Source organism: Anas platyrhynchos, chromosome 2 (assembly GCF_047663525.1).
Source record: "Anas platyrhynchos isolate ZD024472 breed Pekin duck chromosome 2, IASCAAS_PekinDuck_T2T, whole genome shotgun sequence".
Taxonomy (NCBI): Eukaryota; Metazoa; Chordata; class Aves; order Anseriformes; family Anatidae; genus Anas; species Anas platyrhynchos.
The window spans coordinates 105,593,620-105,610,410 of record NC_092588.1 but is presented as its reverse complement, the minus strand read 5'-3'; the positions used below and the strand labels follow the sequence as shown (position 1 = coordinate 105,610,410).

Sequence of the window (16,791 nt, the reverse complement as noted above, 5' to 3'; positions counted from 1 at the left end):
AAACATTGATAACACTCTGATGTTTTAATTGTTGCAGATCAGTACTTACACTAATCCAAGGACTTTTCAGCTTCTCACATTGTCCTGTCAGTGAGTAGACAGGGGGTGCAGCAAGAGCTAGGAGGGGACAGAACCAGGGCAGCTGAACCAAATTGGCCAAAGGGATATTACATACCATATGGTATGCTGAGCAATTAATGGTGCCTACCATTACCAACTGATGACTGGCCAGGGTGGGGGGACCTCTCAGGCATAGGCTGGGCATCTGTCAGTGGGTGGTGAACAATTGCACTCTGCATCACTTGTTTGGTAGACATTTTTATTAGCAGTACTATTATTATTATTATTATTATTATTATTATTATTATTATTATTAGCCTTTCTTCTCTGTCCTAATAAACTGTCTTTATCTCAACCCACAAGCTTTCACCTTTTTTTTCTGATTCTCTCCGCCATCCCACTGGGCTGGAGGGTGGGGGAAAGAGGGTGAGTTAATGGCTGTGTGGTGCTTAGCTCCAGGACAGGTTAAACCACAACAGTACAACAATTACAACGAGGTAATTGTTGCCAGCCAACATGGTTTTGCTAAGGGAAAATCATGCCTGGCATGTCTGGTGACTTTCTATAAAAGGGTTACAGCATTGGTGGATAAGGGAAGAGCATGTGATGTCATCTACACCATTTTGTGCAAAGCATTTGATACTGTCCCACACAATATCTGTGTCTCCAAATTGGAGAGAAGTGGGTTTGGTGGACATATCACTTGATGGTCAAGGAACAGGCTGGATGGCCACATTCAAAGAGTTGTGGTCAATAGCTCGATGTCCAAGTGGAGACCAGGATGAGTAGTGTCTCCTCAGGGGTCTGTATTTGGATTGGTACTAATTATCATTTTTGTTGGTGACATGGACACTGGGATTGAGTGCACTTTTGGCAGGCTTGCTGATGACACTGACCTGTGTGGTGTGGTCAACACACTGAAGGGAAGAGATGTCATCCAGATGGACCTTGACAGGCTTGACAGGTGGGGCCATAGGAACAAGAAGATTTAGTGAAATGTCCTGCACCTGGGCTAGGGCAATCGCAAACATGAATATAAACTGGGAGATGATTGAATTCAGAGCAACCTTGTGGAGAAGGGCTTGATTGTACTCATGGATGAAAAGCTTGACATGAGACAGCGATGTGTACTTTCAACCCAGAAAACCAATTGTATCTTGGACTACATCAAAAGAATTATGACCAGCATGTTGAGGCAGGTGATTCTCCCCCTCTCGTCTGCCTTCTTGAGACCCCACCTGGTTCAGCTCTGGGGTCTCCTATATAAGAAAGACATTGACCTGTTGCAGTGAGGCCAGAGGAAGGCCACAATGATAATTAAAGGGCTGGGGCACCTGTTCTATGAAGACAGGCTGAGAAAGTTGTAGTTCAGTCTAGTGAAAGAAGGCTCCAGGGAGACCTTATGGCAGCCTTCCAGTACTTAAAGGGGTCTACAGGAAAGATGGGGAGGGACTCTGTAACAGGGAATGTAGCAGTAGGGCAAGGGGGAATGGTTTTAAACTAAAAAACTGAAACTAAAAGAGGGGAGATTTACATTAGGTATAAGAAAGAAATCATTTACTAGGAGGGTGGTGAGGCAATGGAATAGGTTTGTCCTGAGACGTTTTGGATGCCCCATCCCTGGAAATGTTCAAGGCCAAGTTAGGTGGGGCTTTTTTTTTTTACCTGATCTAGTAAAATAATATTAATTGATTTTAGAGGAGCACTGAAGATACAAGATAGGAAGACATTAATTGATTAAATTTAATTGAGCAATTTCTGTTTGTATCAATGTAAACCAAGAGTTGTGAAGTTAGATTGCAATCATATATCCATGTAAACTTAACTGGCTTTATCTTTCAATAAAACCAAATATATACCTGGTCATGAACAGAATAAACCAGCTGTGCACAAGGAATTTCAATGCGGACTGGTTGAGGCACAGTTACGTATCTGTTAGTTAAATGTTGAATATTCCAAGGTGTTCTTTCTGATAAAGGAAAAAATTGGTGGTGTTTGAATACTGAGAATTCCAGAAAGTCTTGCCTGTCCTTTCCAAACAGCTATTCTCAGTTGACAAAGAATGAGGACAAAGGGTGGGAATCTACTCATTCTCTCTCTTGCCTTTTCTTTCCTCCCTCAAAAGCAAGCTAAAGAGATATTCTTCTTTCAAAAGGTGTTAATTATATTTCCAGAGCTACAGTGCCAGTGGAAGATACAATTTTTAGAGAATGTTATGACAGTGAATTCTTAGACAATGTAATGCTCCAGTCTGTTCAATACAGACCAAAAGAAGTTGTCACTGAAGTGACGAGTTAAGCAGAAGAAAGGTTGTAGCATACAGCTTTTATGCAAAGGACAAGAACAGTAGTTTAATGAAAGTTGGCTGGCTTACTCCTCAGCATACTTCAAATAATTTTTGAAAAGATGCCATAAAGCAGAATTTATCTTAGATATTTTTAGAAAAGCATCGAAAAGTCAGTTATTTTCTGATTCTGCTAATCCATCTGTTGGCTTTTCACAGCAAAGGAATATTTACATTTTTAATAACATTCTAGAGATCATTAGGCTCTTAGGACATGAGTTAGAATTACAGTCAGATCATATACTAATGTTGCTTTTTTTTGTGCTAAGTACTGCTCAATGATAAATCTTTTTTTTTTGTTTTGTTTTGTTTTGTTTAATCTTAAATCTAATGATATACTGTAAATTTAAAGTTTTATCGCAAGTTTTGATATCATATGAGCAATGGATTTGGATTCCATGCAAATATGTCTGACTGAAAAAGAATTAAGTTTGATAAGGCACAAAAGGCTTATTTTGATTTGAAATATGGCAATATGAGATTCAACAACTTATAGAAAATATATGAGTTATTTTTAGAGAAAAAATAGATGTTTACTAATAAAAAAGAAATTAGACTGCAAGCAGTAGTTTGGGCTTGTGATTAACAAGTCACAGCAGTTGAGGGGTTTTACTGTTCCTTATCAACTTAATGTGTTATGGGACTGTGTTTTATATATATTCTATATAAACTGGAAATAAACAAAGACTGAATTTATTCCAACTGTATTTACTAGGTGTATCATCATCAGAGGATCTCTTCATATGCAACAGCAATTTGGCTCACCATCATAATATTATAGGAATAATATTATAGCGTGCCTTTAAACTGTAGCTTTAGTTAGATGCATGAATTTGAATCTGTCTTCTTGGGCCAAGTGTAGCAATTCCTAACATGGAATCTAGAATCTGGTACTCTTTGTTCCTGTAGTGTAGCTTTTGTGACAGTAGCACTATGAATCTTTCTGTAACAATAGTGATCTAATATGAAAACACTTGTATCCATGACATAGTGAATTTCCTAAGTATTTAAGGCCTTTGTAAAAGGAAGAAGAAGAAAAAAAAAAGCTTAAGGCAATCAGGAATCCTGTTTCTCTCATTCCTGTATTCCTTTTAGCTTAGCTCTTGCATGTATGTTGAAAAGGTAAACTAAATTCAGACCTAGATTCAAAGATACATTTATATAACAATTTCTAATGCCAGTCCTCTAGTATTCTCTAAGCTTTCTGGTCAGTGAAAGTGAAACTCCCAATGTTTAGAGAGAGCTGAGCTTATTAGCAAAATGACACTTTTCTATCCTGTTACTGCCTCACACAAAACATGTGGAAACACTTAAGAGTAGCCAGCACTTAATTTTTGAACAAACCTTGTAGATCATTAATAGTGACTTTATCAGGAAATACCATGTATCAGTTGCCAAAATGCTAATAAGGAGCTATGTGAGGGATGATGATATTTCTCCTGTAGAAGTTGAATTGAAACAAAGCTTACTGAAAGTTGGTTGTAACTCTTCAATTACTACTATTCCTGTTACTTTGGGATAACTTCAGGCATACTAAGAAAGAAAAAAAAAGAAAAAAATATCTCCTGTGTTGACTTGATTGTCACAGTTTCTGTTTAGTCAGAAGTATTTTCTGAATTCTGAGGGACAGTAGCATATGTAAGATTGTGGAAAATGCATAATGGGCTTTATCTCTGCTTCCTGAGTTAGCAGAAAATGAGCTTAAACATGGTAGTCTGTTTTTCTTTCTTAATTGATTGGAGTAAATGCCAAGCTGAGAAGAGTTGTGGACTACATCTGCAGATGGGGAAGTTGTGGTAATGAGTTGTCTTGCTGCGCATAAACCTGCTGCAACTGGATTTTTAATTAACCTTTCAGATTTATGCAACCTGTTTTACAAAACCTAATGTGGAGAAGCAGGTGGACTGTAGGAGTTGTTGGTATCCGTTTGGCTTTTTCCAATTTTTGCAAGTCTCTGATTTCCCATTAACTCAAGATAATATCTAAACACTATGTCTCTTCCACAGGAATTAGGTTAATGTAGTTTATCATTTGACTGTGTTTTTCTAGGCAATCTTTTCCAGTTACATTCTAATGCATTGCAGACATTGTAAACTAAGTAATTGGTTTAATTGAGTCCATGGCATATCAGTGGCTGAAAGCTGTTCCCACTTTTAACTTAATTCTTTGTGTTTTAAAAGAAAAAACATGTTAGTAGAATGCATTGTATTTGGTACATAACATGTGCACACTTTATGGTGCTGCATGCTTCAATTATAAACTTTACAGCAAAAATCTTTGCACATTGTTTCATGTTAAAAAGTGTGACTGTGGTTAACAACAACTGGAGCTGCTGGTAAGGCAGTGATAACTTCGTTTCCAAGGCTATATGTTTCTTGTATGACACATTAATTACTGACTTACGGTCACTGGTCAAAAGCAGATTTTCTTTGAAGAGGATCTCTGTATAAAGCAGGAATCCTCAGATTTGTCACTGAATTTCTGAGGTTACACCTTTAAAACAAAACAAAAAATATATTATGGCATATCATGTTTGAGGTAGTGGGAGTGTGAAGTTTCTATGTGATATATAAAATATTAACATTGTTTGCACCAAACATCATGATGGTATTTTTTGACCTAAAAAGGAGCAGGAGTTGCCTTAGGTTGTGGTTTTAATTTGTGGCCCTTCTTCCACAGGAAGAACTGAATATGACAACAGTAACCTTAGCATCAGCAGATTTGATTTTACTACATCAAGGTCCATGTTGACTCTGGAATATTCTTAGGAGTCTGCAGTTTTAAACTATCAGACTATATGATATTTTAAGTTACTTTTCAGGACTATGAACACATGACTGTTGCTTTTTTGGCAATTGAATCTCTGAATCCTTGTGTCTCAGCATTAGTACTCTGTAGTACCAAAATATGTTAACTATGAAAAGAAATCTATGTATCTTCAATTACAATTGATAGGATTTACTTTTGATTGTATAGTAGTTAGACAGTTGTTATCACTGCTGTGTTTCAGCTCTGCGTACCGACTGACTAATTAGAAGAAAAGTAAGAGAGATTTCTGCTTTCTAGGAAGAATGATAATGTTATAGTCCTATTGAACAGAAGAGACCTATTGAGAAACTAAAGGAACCTTGGTGTTCCTATTTTGTATATAATTAAAGAGTTTACAAAATATGTCAACAGTTTTGCAAGGCTTACATATAGTCATCAAACCATTTATTCTAATTTTTGTCACTGCTCATCAATTTTTGTCATTTCTGTAGGACAATGAGGGTACTGAAATCATACATGACTTTTAGAAACATATATTTATTGAATTGCTATGTGTATGAAACAGTTAAGTGGAAGTGTAAACAGAGGAAGTGTAAATTGTTGCCAGGTTTCAGGCAAATCCATTTGTCATTGCGTAGTCAAAAGCCAGAATTAGAAAACAACTAGTTAAGCTAGATTCCTTGGTGGAGTTCAAGAAGTGTTTGGATAATGCTCTTAGACACAAGGTCTAATTTTTTGGGTGGTCCTTTGGGGACTCAGAGTTGGACTTGTGTGTCCTTTCCAACTGGGAATATTCTATGATTCTATAATCATGCTAAGTACTTGGAAAGCTGAAGTCACCTTATATTCACTTATCCCTTTCATGAAGCAGCGGCTTCTCAGTTGTGATATTCAGCTTCATCTTAAAGTCAATTTTCTCTGCTATAAAAAAGTGATGATAACACATTCTGTTAAACAAATCTTAACAGCTGTTACTGAGGAATTGACTAAAGATTTCTCAAATATTTTATGGGGCAGTTAGTTTTACAGTGAACATCTGGGCTAAAGATAGCCCTTAGGTGGGGAAAGCATAATGCTAACATCTAAATAACTACCAGTATGGAAAAGGTCCTCTTGATTTCAGTGTCACTGATGCTTTAATCAAGGTTAAAAATATCTCTAAGGTTTTTGTGTGACCTTGTTTTGTCTGGGATAGTTAGTTTTCTTCATAGTTGCTTGATGTAAATCAGCATTGCAGATGTAAAACAGTTGCTCTAATGGTTTGTTGTACTTTGTTCGTTACTTTTTGCCAGGGCTCAAAGAAAATGAAAGTCTTCAAACTTCAAAGTTAAAATTTTTAAAATTTCTTTAGATATGACAGCAATAAAAATGTGGCTGTATACAAGTACTTCATGCATTCATAATGCATATAAACATTTGCTTGATTCTATAGGTGACTTCAAATTGCTTGCATTGCCACCTAATTTCATTTATCATAAAACTTTTTGATTAAGCCTTTTGGTGTAGCATTCTGTATCATTCTTCTGTCTTTCACAGTCATAATTTTAAGTAGTACCCTTAGTATAGTAGTACTCTATGGATTGTTCAATTAAATTATAATTTTTAATCTATTATGATGGACATAGTTAATAAATCATGGGATGGGCATAAATAGTGGAATGACAATAGTTCAAACTACCAAATTAAAATCAGAGATAGTTGGGAATTTGTATTTTTATGTATTAATTAATAAGAATTCTGTTATGAATGCTTTCTTTTTATTTTTTTCCCAGTGTTTTTATGTTGCTTTATTGTGTGTTAATGTCAGCGCAGGTATAACTGGTACAAACAAAACCTGCTGTGAACATATTAATGGGTCTAAAGCTCCATGAAAAATCTAGAACATATACTTTGATAAAGGCTGGGAAGAAAGTGCCTTTGATGATTTTAAACAGAAAAACTGTTCTACATTTTACATCACACTATTTATTAGATCAGTTAATGCAGTTGGAAAAAACACAGATTTTCTGGGCATAAGTCCTTTTGTAGTATTAAATCAGAAGTAGAAAATTCAATAGTCAGTTAAAGTAGATAATTGTCTGGAAAAAAGAAGTATTTGGCATAAACAAGCTGTGAATTAAAGGAAGAAATCATCAAGTGCACATCTATTAGGGAAAGAGTAGAGAAAAAATGTGAAGGAGATAGTGTGTTTATAAACTACAGAATATGAAGAAAAAAGGAGGAAAAAGAGATGGTTAGATTTGTAAAATAACATTTCTGTTGACTCTGTAGTTATGTTACTGAGGAAAATAACATTTTTTCTGAACATGGAAACTAAAAGGATAGTACTCTTCTGACTATCAGAATTGGAAATGAATGGTGCTTGCCTTTTTTTTTTTTTTTTTTCAGAAGAAAATAGAAAGAATTTAGCTTATGACAGAACATTTTCTATGTTTATAAAAATGTTATGATAATCTAGAAAATGTTCATTAACTATACATTTTACTTTTCGGTAATACATTTATTCCAGTCAGTTCTCAAATAAATTGTCATGGAAAATACATTTAAAAAAAAATGTTTTTTAAAATTTTTTTTTAATCATATCCCATTATATTCGTCTGCATTTTCAACTAACTCATATTATATATAAAGAACAGGAAATCTTAAATCACCGGTGGATATTTGTAGCGCAGAGGAAAACAAAGCATACAAGAAATCAGATGAGACAGTCAAGTTCCTGTGAATTAACGCTGTGTGCAAATAAGTATGGCAAGTACTAAGTATCACGCTATAATTCTGGAAGTAAAAATAATGCTAAAAAGAGATTTATGGTCAAAGGAGTAGGGCTGAGGCTTTGTCTTGGTCAAAGTAGGCTCATTTAGAATTTCTAAAATAGGATTATTAATACAGTATTGAAATATAAGGGCAGATTCAAATTCCGCAGGCATGGATTTACCATTGTTTCATTTCAAAGGCTTCTGCAACAGTTCAAATAAGCAGAAGAGAGAGACTGATTGTGAAAACTATGTGATGCAGCCCACTTGGCATTATTTTAGTGAGGTTGGATGGAACATCTTTAGTCCTGTGGTAAAAACAGTACAAGATATTTAAGACAAATGCCATGTCATCAGTTAACAAAGATTAAAGAAAATAAAAGATCTTAAACAATGAAAACAATTCTGGCTGCCTAATATATTCTCCAATAGAAACCAATGGTTTATAATTTTCATGAACTCTAATTACTTGAATTTAAAATTTAATTTCATATTTATAGAATCATAAAAGTAATTTACAAGTTGCACTAAATTATCTGGAGTTTCTCTTTCTTACTAAAGAAGCCTTCGGCGTACATTTTACTTTGGCCATAATTAGGGTAATTTCTCACTCTTACAGGTTGTATATGACATCTATATGATTATATTTCCACATATGAATGCAAGCTATACATTTCTCATAAATGTCCAAGGGGAACCTGGGAATGAAGCCTTCTTGCTCCAACTACAAGAACCATAGCTCACGTAGCTCTTATCCTCCTGGAGGATTTCAACTACCTGGATGTTTGCTGGGAAAGCCACTTGGCAGGCAGTAAGCAATCCAGTAAACTTCTGGAGTGTATGGAGGACAATTTCCTTGTCCAGGTATTAGACAAACCAATCAGAGGAAAAGCATTACTGGACCTGATGCTTACCAATGTGGAGAAGCTCTTTAAAGAGGTTAAGATTGGAGGAAGCCTGAGTTGCAGTGATTATGCCCTGGTTGAATTTGTGATCTCAAGGTATATGGGCCTGGCTAAGAGCAAAGTCAGGACCCTGAACTTCAGAAAAGCTAACTTCCAGCTGTTCAAAGAATTAGTGGACAACATTCTGTTGGACGCAGTCCTTAGGGACAGAGCTTCTTATCAGAGATGGCAACTCTTTTTCCTTAGACAACAATAGAATCAAGCAATAAATGCAATAAATCAAGCAGGGAAGGCAGGTAAACCATGTCTCAACAAAGCCCTGCTTGCCAAACTTAGGCAAAAGAAAGAAATGCACAGACAATGGAAACAGGTCCATGTGCCCTGGAAAGAGTACAGAGATGCTGTCCAGACGTGCATGGATGGGATCTGGAAAGCCAAGGCGCTGACAGAACTAAACTTGGAGAGGGATGTAAAGAATAACTAGAAGGGGTTCTACAGGCACATTGGCCACAAAAGACTAAGGAGATCAAACCCACTCTCACAAATGAATATGGTAACAACATATGTGGGGAAGGCTGAGGTACTTAACAACTTCTTTGCCTTGGTTTTCACTGGTGGTCAGGCTTCCTACATCTCTCAAGTCCCCAAACCTCTAGGTGGGGGCTGGGGGATCAAAGTCCAACTCATTGTAAGTGAAGATCAAGTTTGGGACCTCCTGATGCAACTTAACAACTACAAGTCTATGGGGCCTGATAACATCCATCCCAGGCTCCTGAGGGAATTGGCTGATGTAGTTGTCAAGCTATTCTCCATCATATTCGAAAAATCATGGCAGTCAGATGAAGTCCCCAGTGACTGGAAAATGGGAAACAAAAGGGTAGAAAGGAAGACCCAGAGAACTACAGACAGGTGAGACTCATCTCTGTGCCTGGTAAGATCATGAAATGGATCCTTCTGGAGGCAATGTTAAAACCCATGTAAGACATGGAGGTGGACTGGGACAGTCAGCGTGGCTTCACCAGAGGCAAATCGTGCCTGACTAATCTGGTGGCCTTCTATGATGGAGTGACTGCATCAGCTGACAAGGGAAGACTGACCAGTGTCATCTACCTGGATTTCTGTAAGGCTTTTAATACAGTTCCACATGGCATCTTAATCTCTAAATTGGAAAGATAGGGATTTGAAGGGTAGTCTATCTGGTAGATAAGGAATTGCCACAATGGCCGCATCCAGAGAGTAATGGTCAATGGTCCTATGTCCAGGTGGAGGCCAGTGATGAGTGGTGTCCCTTAGGGATCTGTTTTGGGACTGGTGCTTTTCAATATCTGCATCAATGTTGTAGACAATGGGATCCAGTGCATCCTCAGAAAATTTGTAGATGACATCAAGCTGAGTGGTGTAGTTCATGTAATAGAAGGAAGGGATGACATTCAAAGGGATCAGGACAGGCTGGAGAAATGGGCCCACATGAACTGCATGAAGTTCAACAAGTCCAAGTGCAAGGTGCTGCACCTGGGTTGGGGCAATCTCAGACAGGAGTACAGACTGGGAGAAGAACTCATTGAAAGCAGCCCTGTGTAGTGAGACTTGGGGATTCTGATGGATGAAAGGCTCGACATGAGTTGGCAGTGTGCCCTTGCAGCCCAGAAGGCCAACTGCATCCTGTGAGGTTCCATCTGGAGTTCTGCAGCCAGGTTAGGGACCCTCAGCACAGGAAATATAAGGACCTGTTATAGTGAGTCCAGAGGCAGGCCACAACGATGATCAGAAGGTGGGAGCACCTCTCCTACAGGGCTGGGGATGTTCAGCCTGAAGAAGAGAAGGCTCTGGGGAGTCCACACTTCAGCATTTCAATACTTAAAGGAGTCTTATAAAAAGGATGGAGAGGGACTCTTTTCTTGGGCAGATAACAATAGGACGAGGAGGAATGGTCTTCACAGAATCACAGAATCACAGAATTTCTAGATTGGAAGAGACTTCAAGATCATCGAGTCCAACCTCTGACCTAACACTAACAGTCCCCACTAGACCATATCCCTAAGCTCTACATCTAAACGTCTTTTAAAGACTTCCAGGAATGGTGACTCCACCACTTGTCTTAAACTAAAAGAGGATAGATTTAGATTAGACATTAGGAATAACTTATTCACTGTAATGGTAGTGAGACACTAGAACAAGTTGCCCAGAGATGTGGATGCCTCATCCCTGAAGGTGTTCAAGGACATGTTGGATGGGGTCTTGGCTACCTATGGCAGGAGGGCTAGAACTAGATGATCTTTAAGGTCCCTTCCAACCCAAGCCATTCTATGATTCCATGATAAATGTGCTTTAGAAAAGTTGTTATTCTTGCCTTGCAAGGCTTGAATTTATAATGAAGATATGAATGTATTCATAGTATACTTTTTAATACCCCTTTCTAATGTATTACAGAAAAATATAAAAATATTTTTATGGTGTGACTTTTTATCATTCCTTCAGTTACTGGACTGTGAGGAAATCATCTGTGATTCTGTAAGGCATACATGGTAATTTTTAATAAACTCTGAATTTAACAGAGCTTCATACAACAGTTGCAGCTTAATACTACTACTGTATGCAACTGTATAAAACTTAGTGAAGTAAATACATCTATGATTTATCAAAATGTAGCTGTTAGACAACTGTGAAACCACAAGTAATGAATAAGTCACCTAATGATGATTAAGGAAAACAAATAGATGCAGGAAGGGGGAAAATTGATTTTTTTTATCTATGGAAAACTGTTGAAAGGATAGAAAATGAAAGACAGGGCTTAATGGTCACATTTCAGGGTGGAGAAGAATCAGTGGTGTTTTTTTCAGGGTGCTATGCTATTCTGTTCAACATTTTCATCAGTTGGTTTTAGAAGGGAGTACAGAGTGAAATCTCTGAGCTGCAGGAGAAGCTAAGGTATTTCACACTGATGGTGAGGAATGCTGGAAGAAAATTATGAAATGAATGAACAGGTAGAAATGTGGCAGTTGAACTTCAGTTTAGATATTTGTAGGAAGGTGCACGTTGGGGAAAATAATTTAAGTATGATTACCCTATGCTGAATTTGGAAATAACAGTTACAAACCAGGAATGAAAGCCTGAAGCAATCAGTGCCAGTTCTTTGAAATCTGTGCAACATGTAGTGTTAGCCAGAAAGGCCAATAAAATATTCAGTATCCTGAAGTACTATTGGATGTCATCCTACAAAGTATGAAAGAGAAACCATAATTTTTAGCCTGTTTAAAACCTTAATGCACTTTTTTTTTTTTTGGTACTGTTTGCAGTTCTCATTTTCAGAACAGTAGTCAAAGAAAATACAGAACAAGGCAAGGGAATGAGAGGATACTAAAATGAGTGGGATTCCTTATTGTGACTAAAAGTCCAGGGGGAGGGAGGAAAAGTTTTGTGAGGATGTGCCTGAGATGTAGAAAATCATAAAGCAGTGAATGAAGTGAATGCAAAACTGTTGTTAACCAAATTCCACAAAACTGGGAAAAAAAGGACATAGGTAGGTCAGATAGTATCATTATGTTCATGAAGTGATTTAGGTGCACTGGTGGACTATAGGTCCATAATCACATACCACAGTGAAGTATGAGTGAGTGACCAATGTTGGGGTCCAGGTTTAAATTTTCTCTCTAAATAACATCTGATATTTCTGTCAAAGACAGAATAGTGAGATGAAGAGACTGTATGTTCTGTCTTGAAAATGATTCTTTAACAGACATTATTTAGCCTGTGAGGCAACTGGTCTTGCCAATTCTAGATGTCTGATGTCTGATGACACTCAGTTTAACAAAAGAACAAACAGTACTAGGAAAAATGCTGTGTATTTTCTATGGCAATCTTTCTGTTGGCATCCCCTGCATGCTAGTGTTTCCTGGATCAAATGAAATGAAACTAACTTCCAATGCTTTTTTCATAGGTAGGCAGAAAGGTCATATTTATTATGTGATACTAAAATCAAGAATAAATATCATAATCACTAATTATTAGCTCAGAGTTTCCAAAAGGAAAAGATTATGTATTAAATGAGGTGTGAATGTACTGTTAGCTGTGGTAGTTGTAGACATTAGACATCAGTATTTCTGTAGTTCTTCCAGATGTCATGCTAATAAAGGTGGTAAGTGAATAAATACCTTAATAATTCTAAGAAGACTGTAAGAGAGAATTTGATTGTAAGATATTTTCCTTTTGTAATTCTAGCAGCAACAGAACAAGTACATACCTCTATAAACAATCAGTCTACCTGTGGTGCTGATAAGGTGGCAAATGGTAAAAGAGAAAAGGCTGTCATTAGTGCTGTCTAGACTGAACTTGTTCTGATGCTAGTTCCAGGATCTGTCAGAGTTCAGTACACTATAGATAACCAATTAAAGAGTGATATTTCCCAGAAGACAATCAATTCAGCCAAAAGTATTAGGTCAAAGGACTTATTCTTGAAATGTTATCCTTACTTGCAGGTAAACTGACAGAAACAGAATGACCTTCAAATAACTTCTAGCCTGCATTTGGAAAGAAACAGTTCTCTGGAGCTGACCAATGGCACTATGGGACATCTGCTTGAAGGTCACAAACACAATTTATATGATTTACTTGGCACAACGAAGTGTATAATATATATATGAATGGTGCAACATCAAAATATAAAATCTTGACTCTACAAAGCTGCACTGTTATCCTGAGCTTCAGGTAACAACAAACTTGTGTAACTCTTTCTTTTGGGGAAAGGAAACATTAATTAACATAGTATATTACTTCTCCAGAATTGTCCCTACTTCAACCAGCCTCATTAATGCATGTTTATCTAGAAAATGTATATTTGCAGGACAGGAATTTCTTCAAACCATTTCATCAGATAATGACATAGTATCAGATTATAAGATTATCAGAGTATAAAATTAACCTTAGAATCATAGAGTGGTTTGGATTGGAAGGGACCTTAAAGATCATTTAATTCCAGAGACACCTTCCACTAGGCCAGGTTACTCAAAGCCCCACCCAACCTGGACTTAAACACTTCTAGGGATGAGACAGCCACAACTTCTTGGGGAAAACCTGTTCCAGTGCCTCACCACCCTCCTAGAAAAGAATTTATTCCTAATGTCTAATCTAAATCTCACCTTTTTTGGTTTAAAACCATTGTCCCTTGTCCTACTGCTACACTCCCTGATAAAGAATCACTCCCCAGATTTCCTATAGCCTTCCTTCAAGTACTGGAAGGCTGCTATAAGCTCTCCCTCTAAGCCTTCTCTACATTCACTGGTATTGTAGGTGTTTTGGCTGGGTATATGAAATTAGCAAATTCAGAGCCAAATTTCATACTTGTATTGCATACTGCAGTCTACGTTCATATTTTGCATTTTATATTTGTATTTGCATTTATCTGACATTTTAAAAGGGTTGTTGTTGTTATTATTATTATTATTATTATTATTATTATTATTATTATTATTATTATTATTATTATTTACAGGGATATTATTATTTCCAGGGAATGGAAAATTTTCATTAATGCTATGAGGACAACACAAAATCATGCACCTCAAATATGAATGCATCTACTGCTTTAATGGAGAACATAGAGGTGAAGTCCAATAAAACCAATATGCTTGTCTTCTCAGGGAACATTGTGTCAAGTTTTGAACATGAAAATAAGGGAACAGAACTGCCATTTATGTTAATGTACTAGTGTTTTTTTCTCCCTTTATTTCTCTCTCCCTCTGTTCCTTTTTTCAATTTCTATTTACACAGTGCTTACACTATTTAATAAGTGTAACAACTCAAAATAACAAAGGCAGACCTCCTCTAATGTTTGTTTTCCCCTTAAAAAATGAAGGAAAATTAGAGAAAAATTTCTATACAAGCTAACTTCTTCCATTTGTTTAATAGTCAGATATCTCATTCTTAAATCTGAAACAAAATTGTGCCTAGGATACTCATGATATAGCTATATAACCCATGTTTCCTAGGCATCTTGTACTTGCTCAAAAGCAATCGGCTATCATCAATATATTCTAAATAACTGCAGTGACTTCAGGATTTATTTGCATTTGTACTGGTATTTTTTTTCCAAGAAAATTAATATTTCTTTTATTCCATGTCCAGCACAGCTGGGTCTCCAGTCTTATGTTGGATGCAGGGTAGAACATTTTTGTTTATCAGTAAATCTTCCTTATAAGAGTGCAATAAAATTAAGGCAATATTTTGGTATTATGCTAGTAAGAAATACCAACCTGAGAATTCGTTTTCTGCCTCCTATTCTCTTCTTTCTTACCCCAATTAACATTCCTATTAATTTCTAATATTGTCCAAACTAGAGATGAATAGTTTGTTATACTAATATTTTATACCAGATTAAGTAACAGAAAAACATCAGCCTTAAATTAATACAATTCCATAGAAGGGTGAGAATGCTTTTTATACAATTTGAACATTATATACTTTTCAATCAATGCCATATTAGCATCAGGAGAATCCTTTCCAATGTTGCCATTATATTTATTATTAATTAATTTTATAATTTTAATTATTAATTAATTTAATAATATAATTAATTTTCGGTTTTAAATTCTGGAAAGAATATACAATCTGTTAAAGAAATAGTTTTGTGTTTATCCTATGAAACACTTCCAGAAGAGGTTTCCCAGTTCCAACAGAACTTCTAACGCACAGAACTGATCCCACCCTCCATCATATTTCTCTGGCTGATCTCAGTTCACATCTGTGGAATTCTTGTGTGCTCCATTGAGCTGTTTCCTCAGACTAATAGTTTCAGAGTGTTATTAGGCATTCCAATAATCCAGTTAGATTAATTTTTGATCTCAACTTTTTTTTTTTTTTTTTTTTGAGAAAGCCAAAAACCTAGTATAAATATCGATGCCTAGTATAAATGTCTACTATAAATGTTGACGTGTCTAATATAAATGTTAAGTCAAGGATAATGTTGATAAATATAAATGTAACATTATATATTTATAGTATAAATATAGTGTCTAGTATAAATATTGATAAATAACATTTTATATGGCTGTTCTATGGTATCTATTCTCTGCAAATACACACAAAGAATGCAAACGTGTTTGCATCAGAAGTTTCATGCTAATGTAATCTGATGTTACACGTGTTGGTCTAAGTTTCTGGCTGAAGGTTTGTCCTGGTTTCAGTTAGGACAGAGTTAATTTTCTTCCTAGTAGCTGGTAGAATACTTTGTTTTGGCTTAGGATGAGAAGAGTGCTGATAACACACTGATGTTTTAATTGTTGCAGAGCAGTGCTTACACCAAGCCAAGGATGTTTCAACTTCTCACTCTGTCCTGTCAACAGGCAGGCTGGGGGTGCAGCAAGAGCTGGGAGGGGGCAGACCCAGAACAGCTGACCCAAACTGGCCAAAGGGGCATTCCATACCATCAGACTTCATGCTAAACAATATATAGGGGTGGCTAGCTGGGAGGAGGGGGTCAGACTGCTTGGGGTTAGGCTGGGCATTGGTCAGCGGGTGGTGAGCAATTGTATTGTGCATCATGTCTTTTATACACATTATTAGTAGTAGTACTATTATCATCATTATTGTTATTATTATTGTCCTGTCTTAATAAACTGTCTTTATCTCAACTCACAGGCTTCACTTTCCTATTTCTCTCCCCCATCCCAGAAAGGGAGGGGGAAGAGTGAGCAAACGGCTGTGTGGCGTTTAGCTGCCGACTGGGTTAAACCAAAACAAAATTGAACACATCTGCAAATATTAACATATTGAAAGGCAGATTAAAAAAAAAATGAGAGACTATGTTAATAGTAAAGAAACCACGATATGATAATTATAAATACAAAGAATGTTTTTCTAAAGTGGAAGCCTAGATAACTGCTTCAATACCTTGAGACCCTTAGAAATCAAGCTTCATCATGTGAACAAACACAAGTAAAACTTTTCTTCCTAATCTGACTAAAAT

General features: G+C 36.5%; 1 long non-coding RNA gene across 3 annotated transcripts in view; it reads left to right on the top strand.

The window, feature by feature from the left end:
* Window positions 1-1,129: 1,129 nt before the first annotated feature.
* The window catches only part of LOC106015400 (uncharacterized), a 30,182-nt gene continuing 14,520 nt past the window's right edge, over window positions 1,130-16,791 (top strand). The window contains exons 1-3 of one of the 3 annotated variants that reach the window (XR_011807268.1): window positions 1,130-1,255; window positions 13,307-13,535; window positions 14,320-14,430. This is a non-coding gene — a long non-coding RNA (uncharacterized lncRNA). Of the gene's footprint in view, window positions 1,256-13,306; window positions 13,536-14,319; window positions 16,493-16,791 lie in introns of those variants that run through there. The other 2 variants (XR_011807266.1, XR_011807267.1) reach the window with 2 other exon arrangements.